The sequence below is a fragment of the Adiantum capillus-veneris genome, chromosome 2 (genome assembly GCF_014529385.1).
Source record: "Adiantum capillus-veneris isolate H3 chromosome 2, ASM1452938v2, whole genome shotgun sequence".
In the NCBI taxonomy this organism is placed as follows: Eukaryota; Viridiplantae; Streptophyta; class Polypodiopsida; order Polypodiales; family Pteridaceae; genus Adiantum; species Adiantum capillus-veneris.
The window spans coordinates 96505139-96525080 of record NC_140932.1 but is presented as its reverse complement, the minus strand read 5'-3'; positions in this window follow the sequence as shown (position 1 = coordinate 96525080).

Here is a 19942-nt window from a genome sequence, read left to right as displayed (position 1 = left end):
TTCCTTTGTTTCCTCTCTTGCCTTTCAGAGTGATGAGGAGAAGGACTATGTGTTGATCTTTTCCTCTTGGGAGGAGTGGGCGATCGTCTAGACCGCCGTCTTTGTGGAGCCACATCTTCAGAGAAACTTAAAATTTCATTGCTTTCTTGCTCTTTGGATTCCTCCTCTCGAATGGGGGAGAGTCTTCTTTTGGGGGTCTCTTCAAGAGGCCTCCTAAGCTATCTCTCCTCTTGGAGAGGAAGGGAAATTCCATAAGCACGAAGTTGTTGAGTAACTTCGGCTTGCAAAGTAGGGTTGCCCATTGCAACCTAGTGAGAAGACGAGATAATTCACAAACATGGAAGCATCATCATTAGCACCTTCATGTGCAAAATCAAAGCTATCAATGTTCATTCTACTCTCTTGATTATTGTCAGCCATGTTAACAAAATTTATGTATGTACTTAGTGTACGCTTTGGCAATTCAAAACCTTAGTTGCCACTCCTCTTAGACTTTGAAAATCGGCTCTTAAGTATCTACACCCATGGCTCGAAGTGGTTAATTACAGCGAGTAGAGGAGTAGGTCTAACATAGCAGAGTTGTTGAGGGCTAGCTCCTTTTGGACTTCTTATGGCTCAATAATGGTAAAGCCGTAGGCAAGTCTAAAAAGACTCCATTTTTAAGTCCAAAGCTGCCGAGGTGTGCACCATCCCCCACATAGTGGGCTCAACAAAACCGATAATAGATCCCTGTTCCACTTACCCTAATATAATTAACAACATCAACCATTTATAGGCTACTTAAGGACCTATTTTCTTAAGAAAGAAAACAGAAACCAAATGCTCTGATACCAATGTAATGGAATTGGCCTATTTAATTTAAGAGTAGCGAAAATTAATGAGAGTACTTTTGAGAAATGACTTTGTGATCCTAGCGGGTGAACATAATTGAAGATAGCAACATAATCATAGCAATTAGTTAACTTGGCATGAACAATACTTTGCAAGAGAGAGAATTTAGAGAACATGACAATAGGTGAGGACCAAATTTATGTGGAGCCGGTCCTCCCTCCAATAGGCATTTGTATTATGATTTCTCCCATTAAGAGAGACTTGTTACAATACAATCTTTGTGTTCCTTGTGACCTAGGTGATGCAATGAAGATGGAAAGCTTGATGCATCACAAACATAACATAAACTTGAAGAAAGCTTTAACTATCCCAAGCCTCAGTCCCAAGACCTCAAACACCTTCAAAGGTGGAGAGAGCTAGCAGGGAATGAGGGTAGGGAAGAGGAAGAAGAAACATTTCATAGGAGAAAGAATTAGTTCCTCACTTATCATAGCTCTTGTTGCTAGCATACATAATAGCATAGTAATGAAGAAGAAGGAGATGGAAAGCTTAAGCATTGAAGCATGGCTCTTGGTTGGATTTGCACTCCACATCCAAGAGTGTTGGTGTAGGCTCTCAACCTCTACTTTCTTGGAGAAGGAGATGGAGCTCTTGCACTGTGCATAGCACACAATAAGAGTGTTTGTGAGTTTGTGTGGGTGAGTATACCCCCTAAGCAACCCCCTAGCTTGCTTGGGTCAACCCCCCCTTGTAGCTCATATTTGAAGCTCATTGGACCCCTTCAGGGCTAGCCAATCACAAGCAAGAGGCATTACAAGCAGCAAGGGTAGCCTTGAGACAAGTGTCCTCCTTACCCCTTTGAGAGAGAGGTCTAGATAAATGCTAAATCATTTAATTAAATCTCCTAAATTATTATTGGACCCCTTGGGTGGCCAACCAATAGGCTTGAGGCACACCATGAGGGCAATATGAGGAGGAGCTTGACAAGTGTCCCTTTTACTTTGTTTGTACCATGCATGCCTTGTGTGAGTGTGTGGGTGTTCTCTCTCATCCCCCCTCATGTAGGGCTCGCCCCCTCCTTGTAGATATTGAATAGTTGACTTTTGGACACCTCAAGCCCCTCATACATAGGCCCAGTTCCCACCACAAGCTTGGTTGTTAAGCACTTTAAAAGTTGGGCTAGGTTCTCACCTTAAATGCAACCCTAGCATCTCAAGCATGTCAAGCACCTCAAGAATCTCAATAATGAAGCACCTCAAGCATCTCAAGAACCTCAATCATCAAGCATCTCAAGCACCTTAGTCATCAAGGATGACAAGCAGGACAAGCACCTCGAGCTGGGTCGGGTTCCTACGCCTCAAGCTCAACCCGAGCTTACCTAAGGTCAAAGGCCTTTTACACACATTATTGGAGGTGTTCAATGAAGCTAACCCTAAGGTCTTATGCTCCATTAGTTAGCATTGCTCTTTGATAGGCCATCCCTCATTTGGGCCCCTTTACCATTGGCCCCGTGTTGAGATAGATCTATAAGCACATGTCTATATCTTAACACTTGTTCCCGTTTATTCTCCCACATTAAATGATCAATTTAATATGAGAAAATGATTTGGGTTGGTTAGATATTAGATATTGGATTTTATGACAAGCTATAAAAAAGGTATGTTCTCAAGAAGGTAGACAAAATGCACTTACAAGCTGTCAGAGATATATATGCACAAAAATGACAAATGAAGGAGTTTCACGATCGACATGTGTAGGACGCGTGTCTAACCTCACTATCCTATCTTATTGCAGTTTTAGTGAGAACCATGATTAAATTGTCAATCCATGGGCCGAAACTAACTTGACTAGTGCATAGAGGCTACAAGAGGTTGTCAATTTCTTGGAAAACAACTAACAACCCGCATCTAACTCAAGCTACACTCAAATGACTGAAATCAACAAAAGCCAATCGCTCATCGGCAAACATATCACATCCATTACAGCATCAAATGACATCCAAACGTAACGAAACTTCTAGGACAAGTTTACAAGACCTAAGCACACATGCCTATGGTCTCAAACCCCACTTTAGGTCAAGTACCAAAATCGCAATTATTAACAACAGTGGAATTTTGACCTAGTCGTTTTTGACCCAGAATGCACCTAAATGCTTAGCAATGATGTCACAATACCCCGCCTATGCTACTTATGATGAAATTAGGCCGCGGGTTGGCGATGTCAAAAGCTACGATATAATGTGATGTGTTTACGTCAATGCGTAAGCTCTTACCTGTGATTGCAATGCAACAAACGTGACTGCAATGTGAGAACCAGGGAGGAAATAGGAAGCACGAGAAGTAGAGAAGTGAGCGTCGTTAGCTCACGCTGTGTATTTTATTATCCAAAACTTCACAATAGCTTACAAAAATTGGCTTCTATACCTTAGCCAAGGTTTTTGGTGGTCAAAACTCATTATTTGGGATCTCTTACTAAAATTAGGCAATGACTGGTTGATACAATTTGAAAGCTTGTAGCCCCGGCTCATCAATTACAAGGTTTATCCCAAAAATAGAGCTACAATATTCTCGATTTATTAAAATAATAAGTGTTTTTACAATGAGAGCTTTAAAAAATGGTATCCGTGGTGCCCGTGTTAGCTTGCTGCTAGCATTCCCCCCCTCTCCTGTGTCTTTAAGTGCATTGAGTGCCTTTTGGTATGTATTTTTCCTTTATTTATATGGCACTTGCAAGAACTGCATGGTGACTTTGTTTTTCAGCTCCACCATTGAGTAGCCTACAAACCTTGATGCCAGGTTGCTGATCACTGGCCCGAATATTTTCATTCGCCAAGTGAAGAATCCCGTGTGGAACGCTTCCTCAAAAGTCAACGTATTGTGAGAAGGTAAACAAATACACCTAGCGTAGAAGCCATAGCGGACTTCTTCGGAAGGCTGTCCACTGGGATCATAGCACAAACCTTTTTTACCCTCAAGGAATGACATCCAAGGGGCACCTGCTTGCTTTGGCTCATGGAATACTTCGATGCAAGTGAGTAGCATTCGGCAGATTTTGTATAACATTGCACATGACAAATCTGGTAGACTTTTAAAGAATGACATGGAACCCTTTAGGGTTTTCACCATGTACTCTTCCATCAGTGGTCCTTTTCCTGGAGCAGGCAATCTTGGGTAATTCAGCCAAGTTTGCCTCTTCTTTACTAGTGCCTTGTGTGCTTGCCAAGTTCTTACTCGTGGTACAGGAAAGAAAGTTGGACCCTTTTGCAAGGCCGCAGGTGCTCTTGTGAACAAAATCAAGTACCTTGGATTCTTGTTCAACCAGCTCAACCTCCACTTCCGGTGGTCTTGATCTGCGCCCTCGACTTTCATGTCAATGTAAAGCCTTTGTTTTAAATGTAGCAACTCCACTTTAATCAGAGGATAGGGCAGGGATTGTCGGTGCCACTGCGCATTGATTTTATTGGGAGTGAGTTGTGTGACATTGACGGAATGAAGTACTCTCCATTGTTGCCTTTCACTGCTCATCTGCCTCTTGTGTAACTTTTTCCTTCAGTGCATCTTCCTCAGCCTCTGAGAGCTGGACCATTGGCACTGTGTCTACTTTTGTAATGTGTACTTGCAACTCCTCATCGCCACTTAGCTCTTCAGCTGGATGTGTCTCCATCTCAGCAAATGAAACTGAGAGGATTTATATCTGAGGTTTCTTTGAAGTGTCTGCCTCTTCTTGTGTTTCTGATTGTCCCTCTCTCAATAGCTGGTTGACACTTTTGAGTTCAATTATTTCCTTCAACAACTCGCCTTCTCTTTGGACCCGCATTAAAGCCAGGTCTCTACGTTGAGACTGCTCTAACTTAAGCTCCAGCTCGAGGTCTTTGTTTTTCTCCTCTAATGCCTTGTAGACCTCATATGTGCCTTTGATCGAGGCCACTGCAAAATTTTCTCTGATTTGTCGCAGGACTGAGGGAGGGAATGACTACATCCAACCGAACCTGAATCTTTGATCATTTATTCTTTTATTTATTCTTTGTTCCGAGTACTGTAGGGAGGGAATGGATACATCCAGCTGAACCTGAATCTTCTGAACTGACAAGGTCGTGGTTAGAAGCTCGTTTGTGACTTCTGTTAATTGTTCATCTTTCGCCTTGCATGCATCTGACAGTTTTCTGAGAGTTTTGTAAGCAGATCTCCAAGCTCCTCCATCTCTTTCTGCTGCTTATCCCTTGCGAGCTGACGTTGTTCAGCTTCCGCTTTCAACTCCTTCACTTGCCTTTGTAGATCGGTGATGACGTTGAGTCGGTTGTCTAACTCCCCTTGGAGTGCATCAATCACCATCTCTAATTCTTTGGCCCTTGTGCTATGGCCAAGTGCTGCTGAGCGAAGTCGTTCAGTCATGTCTTGCATTTGCTTAGCATACTCAATAACTTGCAGGATGACTTTGTCATTTGATTGCCAATGTTTGTTTCGTTCCAACTGAATCGACGTTTCTACAGCTTCTTGTGTATCCTTTCGCGATGTCATGGTGGTTGGTTGTTGTTGCCCTTGTGGCTGTGGCTGATTCTTTTCTGTTTTGTCATCCTGAGGCTTCGTGGATGCCTCGGCCTTCTCTTGTTGTGTTGACGTAGAGGGTGTTTCCTCGGCCTCTTGTTCTCTTGGCTGCTTAAACTTCTTGTTGTCCTCTGATGGTGGTGGACTGGCTGCCCTTTCTAGCTATTTGTCGTGCTCTATTTGCTGCTCTTGATTAGATTCAACTGCCTGGTGTGTTGATTTTGTTGTTCAGGCTCTACTTCTTTTGTTGGCTCAGTTGATGTGGTTCTAATTACTGGTGATGGTGGTGGACTCGGCATGGGGTGATCATGGTGTTCAGAAACAGGAGAAGAGGGAGATACATCACCTTGAGCATGTTGTGCTTCTCCTTGTGCAGTGGATTCCTCTGCTTGCTTTTGTTGTTCTGCCACATCTTTCACTTTTCTCGCTACTTCTTGGGATTCCTTCAGCTTCAAAGCTTCTGCTTCTTAACATCTTTTCCAGTAATTCGGTGGGATATTCAGTTTGTTTCCTGATATGATGCTTTGTTCATGCACCTTCAAGCTCAGTGGGTACCCACTTTATCGGGTCTTTTCCTTGTGCTTGGTGGCTGCGTTCGTAAGATTGCTTCTCTCTTTCAAATCTGGCCTCTTTTGTACGGGTTCCTCTTGGTGTGTTGCCACGGATTTTCTCTTCATCTCTTCTATCTACGCTCTCCTTTCCTCGTTATCTGAGTTTTTATTGATGTGCCATTCTGGCGAGCTCTCAACAGACTCTTCATCTGGCTTGTATGATCTCTTGGTAGATCTTGTAGCTCAAGGAGAAGGTTGTGTGGACACTATCCAAGTCTTCTGATTTGGGGTAGGTGGCAAGTTGGTGGCCATGCCGATGGCATGGTAAGCAATCCTGGTTAAAACCTCTGGTGCACCGAGATATTTGATTTTTCCTTCTTTCTTTGTCTCTTTGAATGTGGACAACACATATTGTGCGTGGTCAATTGGTTGCCTTGTCGTTGATTTCAGGACTTGCATAAAGGTTGTGGCAACCGCATGATTGGGTGTTGTATATCTTGGCGGCCTCTTAGCAAGGAAGTGGAAGTGATGGTGGTACAACCTTGCGAGCTCTTCCACTTGTTTGTGAATGAGGTCTACAAATATGGCCACGACGGTTTCTTTGGTGAAAGTTCTGGCCATCTTCCTATCTCTTGCCCTCATTGTCATTCCTTATGTTGGTAGTCTGAATACTTCTACCACTATCTCCTTGGTGATCACCACTTCAACTTTATTCCCTTGAGGGTCAAAGATCTAAGCGGTTCCATCTTCTTTGATCGTGGATAAAAGCTCATAAGATTTTTGGAAGTCCACTCCACATGGCTCTCGTTCATAGAAGTCTCTAAGTCCTAGCCTTCGGTTGGCTTCTTTGGTTTCAGGCTTTGCAGCGACATCATACACTTCTTTTGGTAGAAGTTGCAGCTCTACCTGATGTCCCTCTTCGCTCTTGAATCTCCCGGTGAACACAATGGTATTAAGCTCTTCAAGCTGTTCTCTTGAAAGATAGGTTGACTTGGCGATTTTGACTAAGTCGGGGTCCAGTTGGTATGTTGGTAGCTCTTGCAACTTTTCTTTCTGGTTGAGCTTCTTCTTGGCCCTCTCTATTGCTTGCATGGCTCCTGTTCAGTGAATAGAGTGTCACACTTAGCAGATTTGACAGATTTTTCTTTGAAATGTCCTTCAATCTAAAATGCTGACAATTTTGGTTTAGTTTGCTTCAAATCAATTTTTGAACAAGCATAGATGCATAAAAACATGTAAGGAACAAAATTATAAAGTCCAAACAAAAAATTGTAACAAAAGTAAATAATCACTGAGTAAATTTTTTTACTTTTTGCAAATTTAGCATTACAGGCTTGAAGTTTTTACCAAATAGATACTTTGAGTGAAATATGGGCTCATTTGGATCTATAGGATGAAAATGGTACCAAATTTTGGCTTTAGGTCTCCGAAACAGTAAATATAAAGGAAATTTGAGATTTTGAGCTCCAAATTTGTTCAAACTTGGCCAGTGGGCTTAGCACATCATGTACTTTGGATGTATGATGGCAAAATAGCAAAATTTTCCCATTTTGGCATGAAAGTAAATAATCACGATTATTTACTTTTTTGTCAAAATCAACATTTTTTGGCACAACTTGGTTCTAGGAATTGTATAGACCTTGTGTATAGGATATAAGGTGATTTGGATCAAAAAATGTGGTCCATAACTCAGAAATTGGCTTGCAAAGACTTCTTTGAATTTTTTGGTAATTTTCCAAGTTATATGTGATCATTTTGGCTCATACTTGAATTTTGGCATGTATTGGGTGTGTACAAATGATATGTGAAGCGATGATGCAACTTTCAAGCCAAGCTAGGGTAAAAGTAAATAATCATGATTATTTATAGCAATCACATTTTTCTTGCAAAACTTAAAATTTTTGACATAAATACATTCTATACACCTAAACCAAGTCCTAAATTGTATTTGGTAAATTTTGATCTTGCTGGCATCACTTTGTGCTTTGTCGACTCTGAAATCACTGATTTTTGTGACTACATTGCCTGTTGAGTTGGTCAGTCACTTTTGAGGCCGCAACATAGTCATGAAGCAACGCATCCAATTCTGGCTCATTTGGAGTCAGTTTGACCTCGTATGTCGAATTTGACGGGTAAAAAATAGCCAATAAAGATTGGATTGCTCATTTTGTGGGTATGCAATTTTCAATTGACGGATTTGAGATTAACAACTATGCGTGGAATTTTTTCGATCCAAAGTGTGCATTGCTATGGATTTTTGATATATTTTCGACTTGAGACATCCTCATTTTCTATCATGTAGTTTAGTCTGTGAACTTTGATACGAGAGTGTCCCTCCCATACATGATCTCTCATCTCTCACTCGATTCTAAAGAGCCCCAAGAAATTCGCCACAACGGCTATTCTCAAGCTCAAGCACGCATCATCGCCCTTAGGTCATCACGAGAACACTCTCTAAGCAAAAAATATTCCAAGATTTATTTTTGAAAAAAAAAACAAGCAAACAAAGGTTGTCTTCAGCGCTGGCACCAAACACACACCACACACACCTTTTTTGTACTACAAGCGAAACTAAGGCCAGCCTGGCAGCCTTGACGCACCACCCACACACACACACTTGCAAGAGTCCCAATTTCTCTCTTTGTCCTGCAGAGGCTCCAACGCCGAGCTCCCCGCATCCCTTGGCTCGTTTGTCACCTACATGCCAGACTCACGCCAGTGTGGACACACACACAGCCCTTTTGTCTTTTTCCACAGACCCCGCAATGATGCGCCATCCACAGGCCCGTGCTCGGCTCCATAACTCTCCTCTCTCTCATGGCTTGTTGCAGCCCAACGAGATGGATGGTGATGCCTTTCTCATTATCCTTGCTCGGCCTTCCACGTGCTCAGTCGAATGCTCACACTTTGGCGTGCGCGCGCACGCACCTTGCCATGCTTACACAAAGCATTGTCGGGAAGCTTAATGCTCTGGCCTCCTCTGCCCCTAACAGGTGCTCACATATGAGCATACATCTCAGACGACAGTAGGGGAGGTAAAATATCACGCCCAATTGGCCCCCTAACCCACAGGACCCTTGCCAATCTGTCCCAGAAATACAATGCTCTCCCTCTGCTCGCTCTTATCCTTGCCAACGCTCGGGTCACAGAGAAACGTCTGAGAAAGGCCTCACAACTTATCAGCTCGTCTGCATTGAGCAATTCAAGAAATGTCGCACACAAACACTCTCTCTTTGGACTGTCTCTGCTGAGTTAAAATCACCTTGCTCAGGTTAAAGCTTGCGTTGCTGCAGTTACGACTTCATGCTGCCCCACGTCTTTGACTGCAGCTACTCGCCACATACCGGCTTGGCTTTTCTCTCAGCCACATTCATGAGAGCTCCTACTGCCATCGTTGAAGCTGCTGCTCGCCCGCGTTGCCGCCATGGCTGCACCTTCCCTGTCAGTCGAGCCATGATCATAATTGTTTCTCTCTAGCCTTCATACACCTACACTCCTTCCCTGCTCCCTGAGCTCCCCCTACCACCTCGCTCATCTCTATCGCCTGCGCACGATACCGCCCACAGCAATAAAACATAAAAAAAAGAAAAAAGAAAATAAAATATGAAAAAAAGCCTATTAAAAGGGTGTTCTCACTCCATCCGGCAGAGATCTCCTCAAGCTTGTCATTTCAACTTCACTGTGCTTCGGTCCAATCGTTCAAAACAAGGATGAAAGTTCGAGCCAACAATAAGGGAGTTGTCTATCGTCTGGATGCACGTAATTGCAATAAAATTTTGATTTTGAATTGTTTATTTAGTGCCAAAAAGACCTATGTTAGCACTAAAAGACGATTTTTTGGATTTGTGATATGAGTGCATCAGCTATGATGTTCTCTCTTTTGCTTTGTATGCATGGTGGGATCCAGATATTGGCCGAGACTCAATTTGTCATAAAAGCCATACATGGTAAGGAGTGCAATTCTGGTCTTTAAAAAGCCTATTACAAAGGCTATCCATCTCAAATAAACAAGAGAGAAAGGACAAAAGTTTGCGCTTTGTATGCAATAAACATATGCTACATAAGAGCATGTGGGCATTGATTGTGTGTGCTATGATTATGTCTATACACAAATGACCTTATTTGCACTAAAAAGCTAACTTGTGCTAATTTTATGTAGCATTTGCATTCTTGGTCAAGAAGTCTTGTGCATTAAAACTTGAGTTTGGTATTGAGTGTGCATTTTAGTGCTTGACTTGAACGGCAACATGTTTGCATAGCACTAAAATTGAGCTTGTTTTGATGGACAAGAGTGTGCGCAAAAATTTGAACTTGGCTTTGTGGATTTTTTAGTGCTTGTATTGGATGTTCAAAAGCTAAAGAGCACTAATGATTTGAGTCTTTTGTGAAGGGATGTGGCAGGAGTGTGCTTACATTGATCCAAGAAGGGGTCATCATTGCATTATATTGCAAAATGTGGCTAGTTAGAGTCATTCCAAATTCTTTGTATAAATGCTAGCTCATAGCTTGGTCAAAAGTTAATTTTTTTTTCATTTGAGCTAGTGTTTAGCCAACTTTTTGAGCTTTTAAAGTACAAATTTGGCTATTAAGAGCCATTCATTTCATTTCATCAAGTTGCAGTCATCTCTAGCTCATAGATTGCACTAAAAGATTGAAAATTTCATGTGAGCTAGTTGTTAGCCAACTTCTTGGAAAGATTTTAATTGTAAAATTCGACTTCAAGAGTCACTTCATTTCATTTAAAGTTGCATTATTTTCAGCTCTTGGCTTGTTTTTAATTCCATACTTCAAGTGAGCTTGAAACTAATCTACTTTTGAATCATGCATGAGAGATTGTAAAAATTTGCAAAATTTGCTTATGTAGAAGCATTTTACCTTTCTCATTGTTATGTATGCATAAATTTGTTATCAAAGAGCATCATGTACATAACCAAAGGCATTTTTTTCCCTTAGGTTTTTTCCCTTTGGCAAATCTAGGTTCCAAGACCTTAGATTAGGATTCAATAAAAGTTTTGTGCTTGTTGCTTTCAATAAAGGGTTTCTTTGCATGATGTGTTATGCACTAACCTTTAATGCAAGAACCAAGGATTTCAATAAAAATAAAGAAGGCCTACAAGGATACCACTTGCCAAGATTATCCAAATTGGAAAAAGGTGAACTCCTTCCATGCTTTGCAATTGCTCTTACACATTCATTGCTTGATTGAGTAAATTTGCTTCAAATTTTGGTTTTGTAACGGCCAAATTTAAATTATCATTAAAGTTTCAACATTAGGCTTTGTCAATATTAATCCGTTCAGAATTTGAGTTTATTTTTGTTAGCATGCGTGTAGGTAATGACCTAGCTTAATGTTAGCTCATGTTTTGCTAGTCTAGATATCCTAATGCCTACCTTAAATGTAGCATTCTCACACAGATTGTTCTAGGTTAGATTAAACTTCCCTATCTCTTAGTCCAAATTCTATACGAACTTATTAAATGGTGGAAGAATGTGCTAACAAAGAAAAAATCAAATGCTTTAAAAATTGCAAATGTGTTTAAAAGAAGTGGCCAAAAATGGCCACCAAGACACTTGATGTGTCTAAAGGTTGTGATGTGTCTAAATGTGGCCTAGAATCTAATTAGTCTTTGGTAGGTGGGGGGACCACCTTGGCATGCGTTGTTGAGGCCCTGAACCGATGCCCTAGATTGATAGGGGTTAGCTGTCGCCTTGGTAGGCTAGTAGACTTTTGGAGAAGGCCTTGTGGATAACAAGGAACTGAAAGTCGTAGCTTGACCTGCCATGGGATGGTCGCCTTGTGTTGTGAATTAATTTTTTCAATGATATGCAATTCAATCTTCCATGAGCTTTCAAAAGAGTTCCTAAATACTATAGCCGCCCAAGGGCAACCAAGTACGAAGGCTGCCCATAGGTTAAACGAAGGGGCTTAAGTGTGGAGAGGAAGGGAAAAAGAAAGAAAAGCATGGCGTAGAGACAGGGCAGCGAGAGAGCAACTGCGCATGGAGAAAGAAGCTCACGGTTGCAGATACGGGCCTCGGATGCCCTCGCCGCAGAAACGAAAAGCATACAGAACCTCCTCACATAATCACTCATATTAGCATAGCTTAGCTTCGTAATTAGCTTGGTAGAGGAGATGAGCATGCATTGAAGTTTGGCTTCTGGTTGGATTTGCATCCACATGCCAAGAGTATGTCGATGTAGGCTTCTATCTCACAAGCTTGGAGTAGGTGATGAGCTCTCCATTAAAGCTTGGGAAGAGATAGTCTTCTTTACTTCTCACATAGACTGTGTGAGAGTGTGTTTGTGATAATGCCTTGCAAAAATCAGCCCCCTCTCTCTCTTGGGCGAGCCCTCTTGCTATTTGCTCTTGCTATCTCCCCATTGGACCTCCCCAAGGCTAGCCAATGACTATTAAGCAGCATAAGTGATAGTCTTCTGACATGTGTCCCCCTTTCCCCTTTTGTGAGAGCTTTAGGTAATTTAATAATTCAACTAAACTCTCATTGGACCCCTTTGCCTCTTGGCCAATAGGAATCAGGCAAGCCATTGGCCTGCTGAATGCTCATTGGACCCCTTGGGAGACTGTCCAATAGTCATCTAGGAGACTTAATTTTCATTGGTTCTTTTTATTAAGTGTTTTTAAATTAATTAAACTAGATTTACTCTAGCCTAATTCTTATTGGTCCACCTCCAAGGCCATCCAATAGGAATTGGGTACACCTTGTGGGCATCTGGTGTCGTGCCACTCCGCTCCTAAGACAAGAAGATGAGCAAAGGAATGGTGATCAAGAGTATTTCAATCCTGCATGGTTAATCAACAGTTATAAGGGCTTGCTAACAAGCCAATTTTAAGCTGAAAGTGTGCCAGATGCAGCTCTGAAGGTCAGAAGACGTCTTGGTAATGCTAAACAGTGAGTATTCTTAAAGTGGTCATAACTGGGATTTTATTAATCTAAGTTGAAGTACTCAAATAGCTCTACATGCTTGTCTTTACGGCTCGTCAATCGGAGCTACGAGTAAGAATTTATGACAGTTTTAAGTTGAGTCAGTAGCAGATCCATACCGGATTGGGCAACTGCAGCCGAGGGAACAAAACTGGAATGAATGCATCAGGATCAAGTGCTCACTTTGTGGAGCATGTCGGTCTTTTCAGATCGGTGATCGGGATTTCGGTTGGCAAGATATGGCCAGTTTAGGTATCGCCAGGGGCCGGGTTCGAACCGCCCTGGTCGCCCTGATCAGTCATCCAACTGGCTTAATGTAGTGCGGTGCCCGATGTGTATGCCAAATATGGGCCGATGCGGAAGCATTTTTTATCATATGCTTAGCTTTGACGGATATAGATACTTGCATCTTGGAAGCCATGGTGCCATTCAACACACTAGATTGGGTAGTAGAATTCACGATGATATTGCTAATCAGTGGATGCGGAAAATGAAGTCAAGGAGGCAATGCCTTAACCGATATTTATGCCAAATGTGATTCCCTTACGATGCTTATGGCCGCCAATGAATAAAGCCTGGCAAAGCTTTGGCCGACATGTTCATCGGACATGAAGTCCCAAGATTTTTTGCTGATATGTATGCCAAATGTGGTGCCCTACAAAGGCTTAAAAACCTCCAAGACCAAAGCTTAACCGGTCGCCCAAAACAAAGGCCAAGGGCCGCCCAAGGGACAAAGGCCAATGGCCGCCCAATGGATAAAAATATACAATTGAACATTGCATTGGTTAGCATGTATGTGCGTTGCGGTGCCCATTATGAAGTTTAAGGGCCGCTCACCCACTCAAAGCTAAATACTATGGCCACCCATGAGCTTAAGGGCTATGGCCGCCCAAGGGCAACCAAGTACGAAGGCCGCCCATAGGTTAAAAGAAGGGGCTTAAGTGTGGAGAGGAAGGGAAAAAGAAAGAAAAGCATGGCGTAGAGGCAGGGCAGCGAGAGAGCAACTGCGCATGGAGAAAGAAGCTCGCGGTTGCAGATACGGGCCTCGGATGCCCTCGCTGCAGAAACGAAAAGCATACAGAACCTCCTCGCGCACGATTTTGGCACCAGCCGCGCAGCTTTTCACGCTAGTCGAAAAACGGCCCTGCCACGTCATTAGAGTGGCTACCCATTAGCGACGTCGCTAATGGGTGAGCCCAATTTAGCAAAAGGGGGGGTCCCATGCAACTATATACGGAAAAGCAACGGTTTCCTTGAGAGCATCATCTTGGGGGGCTCTTTTCTCCTCCTCATATACTCCTTAAGCGGGGAATTCCGAAAGCTCATGATCATCGTAGAGCTCTCAACCTCCTCATAATGGAAGCTAATCCTCTTCATGCCGTAAGCTCACAAGCTCCTTAAACTCGGAAGCTCCTCATAAGCGGGTCATAATCCTCTAATCCTAAGTTCTTAAGCCAAACTAAGCCCTATAAGCTCGATGCCCTTAATCTAATCCTCCTCATAAGCTCTAAGCTCTTAAGATTTCAATAACCCAAAACTCAAAGCCTCATTAAAAAGCCTTAAGCCATTCTTAAGCTCAATATATCAAGCTTGGTTTCTCATCTCTCGAGCTAGTTCTCGGCAAGGCAAGCAAGCATAATTGATGGAGGTCGAAGCTTGAGCAAAATCTTTTCACATATTAAAGCAAGTAAGGAATTGAAGTGTGCAGGATCACGGAACTGAGCCGATGCCTAATCTCAATTCATTAGCCAAGCCTAATCTTAAGCCAGTAGCCGAGCCTAAAGCCATTCAATTCTAGAAGACAAATCAAATGGCCAGTGGAAGAGGAAGTTCCTAAGCCATAACGGGAAGAAGCAGAAGGCAGTATTAATCAGGTCTTTATCACTTTTCTTGATTAGCACCTGGTTTAAGCCAGGATTCATCTTGTAAGGAGCATTAAGCCTCCATTAACGATTGATTAATGATGACTACTGTGGACTAACTGGAATTAAGAGTACCGTTTGTTTTGAGCTATGTCTTCTTAATTGTGCCTGTTGCATCTCTTTTCCCTGCACCTCTCACATCCAGGGGCCCGGTGCCTTCCCGGCTCACCATTCGCACATTTATCCCCCGACATCGGGCTAGGGAACTGACATGTGTCCCTCATTCCCTTTGTGTAAAGGGAGATTGTGTGTGTGTGTGTGTGTGTGTGTGTGTGTGTGTGTGTGTGTGTGTGTGGTTTTCTCTCTCTTCCCCTACATGCAAGGCTCGCCCCCTCCCAAGTAGGGATTGCAAAGACTTTTATGTACACACACAAAGCATCCAATTCCCTTAAGGTTGACCTTTGGACACAACCTTTGAATTTTGGAAGTCTTAATGGGCTGAACCTTAGGGTCTTTTTAGCCCATTGTTGCACATGGATCTTTTGCAGATGGCCCCCCCTTTGGATCCCTATTTTCCCTCCTTTGGATCCCTACTGTGGCCGATCTGCTAGCTTAACCAATATTCTAGCTTTTTCTCCAATGGTACTTCCCCATATTAAATGATCAGTTTAACATGAGAAAATCATTTAGGAGAATTAGATATTGATTATTATGACACGCCAAGCGGATCTTAGATCCACACACACACACATAGATACACAGACAGAGAGCTTACAAAGCACGCAGAGAATTTGTTTAAGGGTTATCTCCCAAATCTTATTATTCACAAAAGTATAAGTGAGTATATACAAAGAGTTAGTGATAAGCGAGTTAGGCGGGCGGCCGGTCATATCCGTATAAGAGGCCACTTGGGCTTTAATCCCAACAATTACAACTCAGGGAATTGACCTACTACTTTGGAATCAAGATTTACACAGAGTATCACTACACTAGCTCGGAAAAATAATTGACTACAAATGTGGTGTCCGGCTATGTGTCCGGCCAGGTGGACACCCGCTCGATTTCTTCTCTAAAGCTAAGCCTTCTTTCACATTAAATTTATTGACCTTTATACCTAGGGCTTTCTAAATGGCCAATGGCCAGTTCACATGGACTTTTACAAATGTCATGACAACATTACAACTTCGGGAATTGACTTGCTACTCTGGAATAAGGATTTACACAGAGTATCACTACACTAGCTTGGCAAAATAATTGACTACAATTGTGGTGTCTGTATACGTGTCCGTCCAGGTGGACGCCCGTTCGATCTATCTCTTAACACTTGTCATAATAGCTAATATCTATTTCTCCAAAATGATTTTCTCATGTTAAACAGATCATTTAATATGGGGAAGTACCAGGGGAGAAAACACTAGAATATTGGTAAGGCTGGCAGACTGGTCTCAATAGGGATCCAAAGGAGGACAGTGCAAAAGAGCAATGTGCATAAATGGTGATATAAAGACCCTAAGGTTCAGGCCATTAAGACTTCCAAAAGTTAAGGTTTTAAAATTTCAATTAAAAATTCCATTGGAAAATTTTAGGAAATTTGGATGCTTGTGGGAAGACTCAAAAGTCTTCCCACATCCCTATCAAAAAGGGGGTGAGCCCTAAAGGTACAGGAAGAGAGAGAAGAGAGAGAAACAAACACACACTCTCCCAAGTTCCCTTGACACAAAGGGCAAAGTGGACACATGTCAGGTTCCTAGCCCAGTTGCCTCCAATTCCCATTCAAATCCTATCGGATGGCCATAGAGGTGGACCAATGAGGATTAGGCTAGAGTAAATTTAGTCTAATTAATTTAAAAACACTTGATAAAAGAAGAAATGAAATTAAGTCTCCTAGAAGATTATTAGACAGCCTGCCAAGGGATCCAATGAGAATTAAGCAGCCCAATGGCTTGCTTAATTCTAATTGGCCAGAAGACTAAAAGGTCCAATGGGAATTCCAATGAATTATTCTAATTACCTAAGCTCAAACTAAAGGGGAAAGGAGGACACTTCATAGAAGGCTCTTGTTTCTGCCTCTTACTTCCTATTGGCTAAGCTTGGCATGAGCCAATGAGGGGCCAGCAAGAGGAAATAGCAAGAGGGGTCGACCAAGAGAGAGAGGGGGCTGATTTGGCAAAGGCATTATCACACACACACACACACACACACACACACACACACACACACACACACACACACACACACACACAACTCATGTGTCAAGCAAAGAACTCTCTCTCCTGCTCTAAGATTTAACGGAAAGCTCATTATTTTCTCCAAGCTTTTGAGAAGGTAGGCCTACACCAACAACTCTTGGCTTTGTGATGCAAATCCAACCAAGATCCAAGCTTCAATGCATGCTCATCTCCTCTACCATGCTAATTCCTAAGCCAAGCTAAGCTAATAAGAGTGATAATGTGAGGAGAAATACTTCTTTCTCGTAAGAATACTTCTTCTTCCTCTATATCTACTCTCATACCCCACTAGCTCTCACCATCTTTGAAGGTGTGTGAGGTCTTGGGTCTGAGACCGTGAGGGAATTGATGTTGTGTTTTTCAAGTGTAAGCTTGGTGCTTGAAGCTTCCATCTTCATTGCACCAACAAGTTTTAGAAGGAACAAAAAGTAATGTATTGTAAAATGTCTCCCTTGATGGGGGAAACCTATAATACAAAGCCTATTGGAGGGGGGACCGGCTCCATGTAAATCCGGTCCTCAAATGTTGTCAATTGTTCTATTTCTCTCTCTTTTCAAGTATTATCAATGCCAAATTAGCTAGGTGTAAATTTCTATGTTGCTTTTCTCAATTAAGTACTCTCTGTATGCTCATTAGGAACTTGTTTTTAATGAAATGCTTACTATGTTATCAATTTCTATTGCACACAAGTTATTAGTGCATTAAATGTTACATTGGTATCAGAGCTATTGCAGGAATCCCTAACCCCGAGCAAATACTTTCGAGCGAACAAGAAACTAAGTGAATATATACAATAGAAAAGAGCATATAAATATTGCAATAGTTTAGATATTAAGCATAGAGTAGTAAAATGAACCAGTCATATCTTAATTTTTTCAAATAAAAGAACCATACACCCACATCTAATTCATTGGTACATACTCAAAAACCTGCTCAAAACCTTAGATATTCTCTCACATAGCAAGGCTCATCATAGGACCACAAAACACATAAAGTGAAAAACCTTTGCACCCAAATGCACGGCTATAGGGGCCATCATAGATTGACAAAAAACCCACAATTACATACAAAAACTTTAGAGCACAAAACTTGATCTACTGCTGCGTGTTCAGTCGTACTCCACCGAGAGCTTGAAAGAGCTCTACCTTTGTCAAAGCCGCTTGGTGCATGAACTCATGGGCATGAGAGTCCAAACCTAGAACATGAAGAAACATATAGTATATATGCTTGCATGGCACATATGTTAGCCTCTTGGACTCTCTCTTCTCAAGATCTTCACAAGTGCATCTTGGAAAATCTGATAATGTCACACAGTATGAAACTCCCTTTATCCTTGAGCCCTCTGTGCCAACATAGAAAACATGTGTTTCATTGCACAGAATAATAACTTCTTTAATCAATCCTACCACCAAGCATGTCCCCAAATCAATTCTCGTATGAAATTCCTTTGTTAGTTTGGATCGCCACTTGACAACCTTGCCATCCCTATATCTTGGTCGAAAGGCACTCATAACTCTATTTGCATCTCAAATCCCCCCATTCAGAACTACACCTCTTGCTCCATGTTGTTGATGAAGCACAAATCCATTAGCTTGTAGTTGTTCTGCCTCATATGGCACAAGATTAGTGCCCTCAACAACACTCCAAACACCTGGTGCAAGTCCGGGTGGTCCCACCACCATGTCATGAATTTTCCATGTGTGCAAATTACTAGCATTGCAAAACCAAACATAACCCTCTACTATCCCCCCAGGATTTGACCTAGATGAGAGATATTTTCTCCGACCCCAAAAACAAGGTGTTGTAACCCCTCTCTTAATGTCATTAGAGCCTTCATTAATGAATCTTCCACATCTCTCTGTTTGATCCTGCAAAATCCCAAAACATGTCATCTTACGTCCGGGTTCAGTTCTCCTAATCGCCCATACAGTCTTTGCAACTTTCACCTCTGACCAATATTTTGTATCCCCTTGTACATTTGCATGTCTTTTTCCACTAATGTGTTCAATAACTATAACAAAATCACGTATGTGGCTATCCTCCTCTAGCACAACACGACCATCCACAAAGATTGACCTCTTTTTCTTCACACTCTTCTCCCTACTATATGACCTATTCATCTATGGACTTTGCAAACCCATTTCTTTCACCGAAGAGTGAGTAAGATTGACCAATTTTGTAGCACCGAAGCTGTGGACGATCATCGATTAAAGAATCTCTGGGCAAGGTCTTGTATACCGGACATGTCTTTGCACCTTTAAGGTAAGCATTATACTTTACACTTTGTAGCACTGCCATTTCCATGTCTGCCCGTACAGCTTCATACAAACTAATTTTTTCTTTGAAACCAAAGCATGCCCGCATGCTAGCATTTGCTCTCAGACAAGTTAGTGTTAGGGATAAAAATGCCAGACTCATCTTGCATAACAAATCATCCTCCCCAATGTGAAACTCTGACATCCCACCAAGCCCACCAAGTCTCTAGACATGAAATCTCTCCATCAATAGCATGCCTAGCTCTCCAATAGCGACGACGTTTTCCCTTGCAGATTTCTTCTTGATTCTTTGATGATGCAATTCGCCAATTATGGAATTAATCTTCTGTTCTTCTTGGGAGGAAGGCTTAATGCACTTCATAGTATGACGGATCATGGATTGCTCCCAATGGAACACACATGATCGTTCCTTAGCAGGCATAGCCATATTGGGACCTCCAAAATAAATAGTTCTGACTGCTATCCAATTTTCATTTGCTTCATCATCCATGAAACCTCTAAACTCAGGCTTATCATACCCTTGGACTTCAACCACCATATTGAGCATCTTCCAAAAAACTCTATCTGTGCAAACTTATTCTCCACAGTAAATTCACATGTTGTAATTGTCAGAAGTTCACGAACAAACGGATCATAAACATGTGCAGACACTGTTGGCCATCCATGCACACGATGCACATGATCAAAGTGCACCCACATGTGTTCC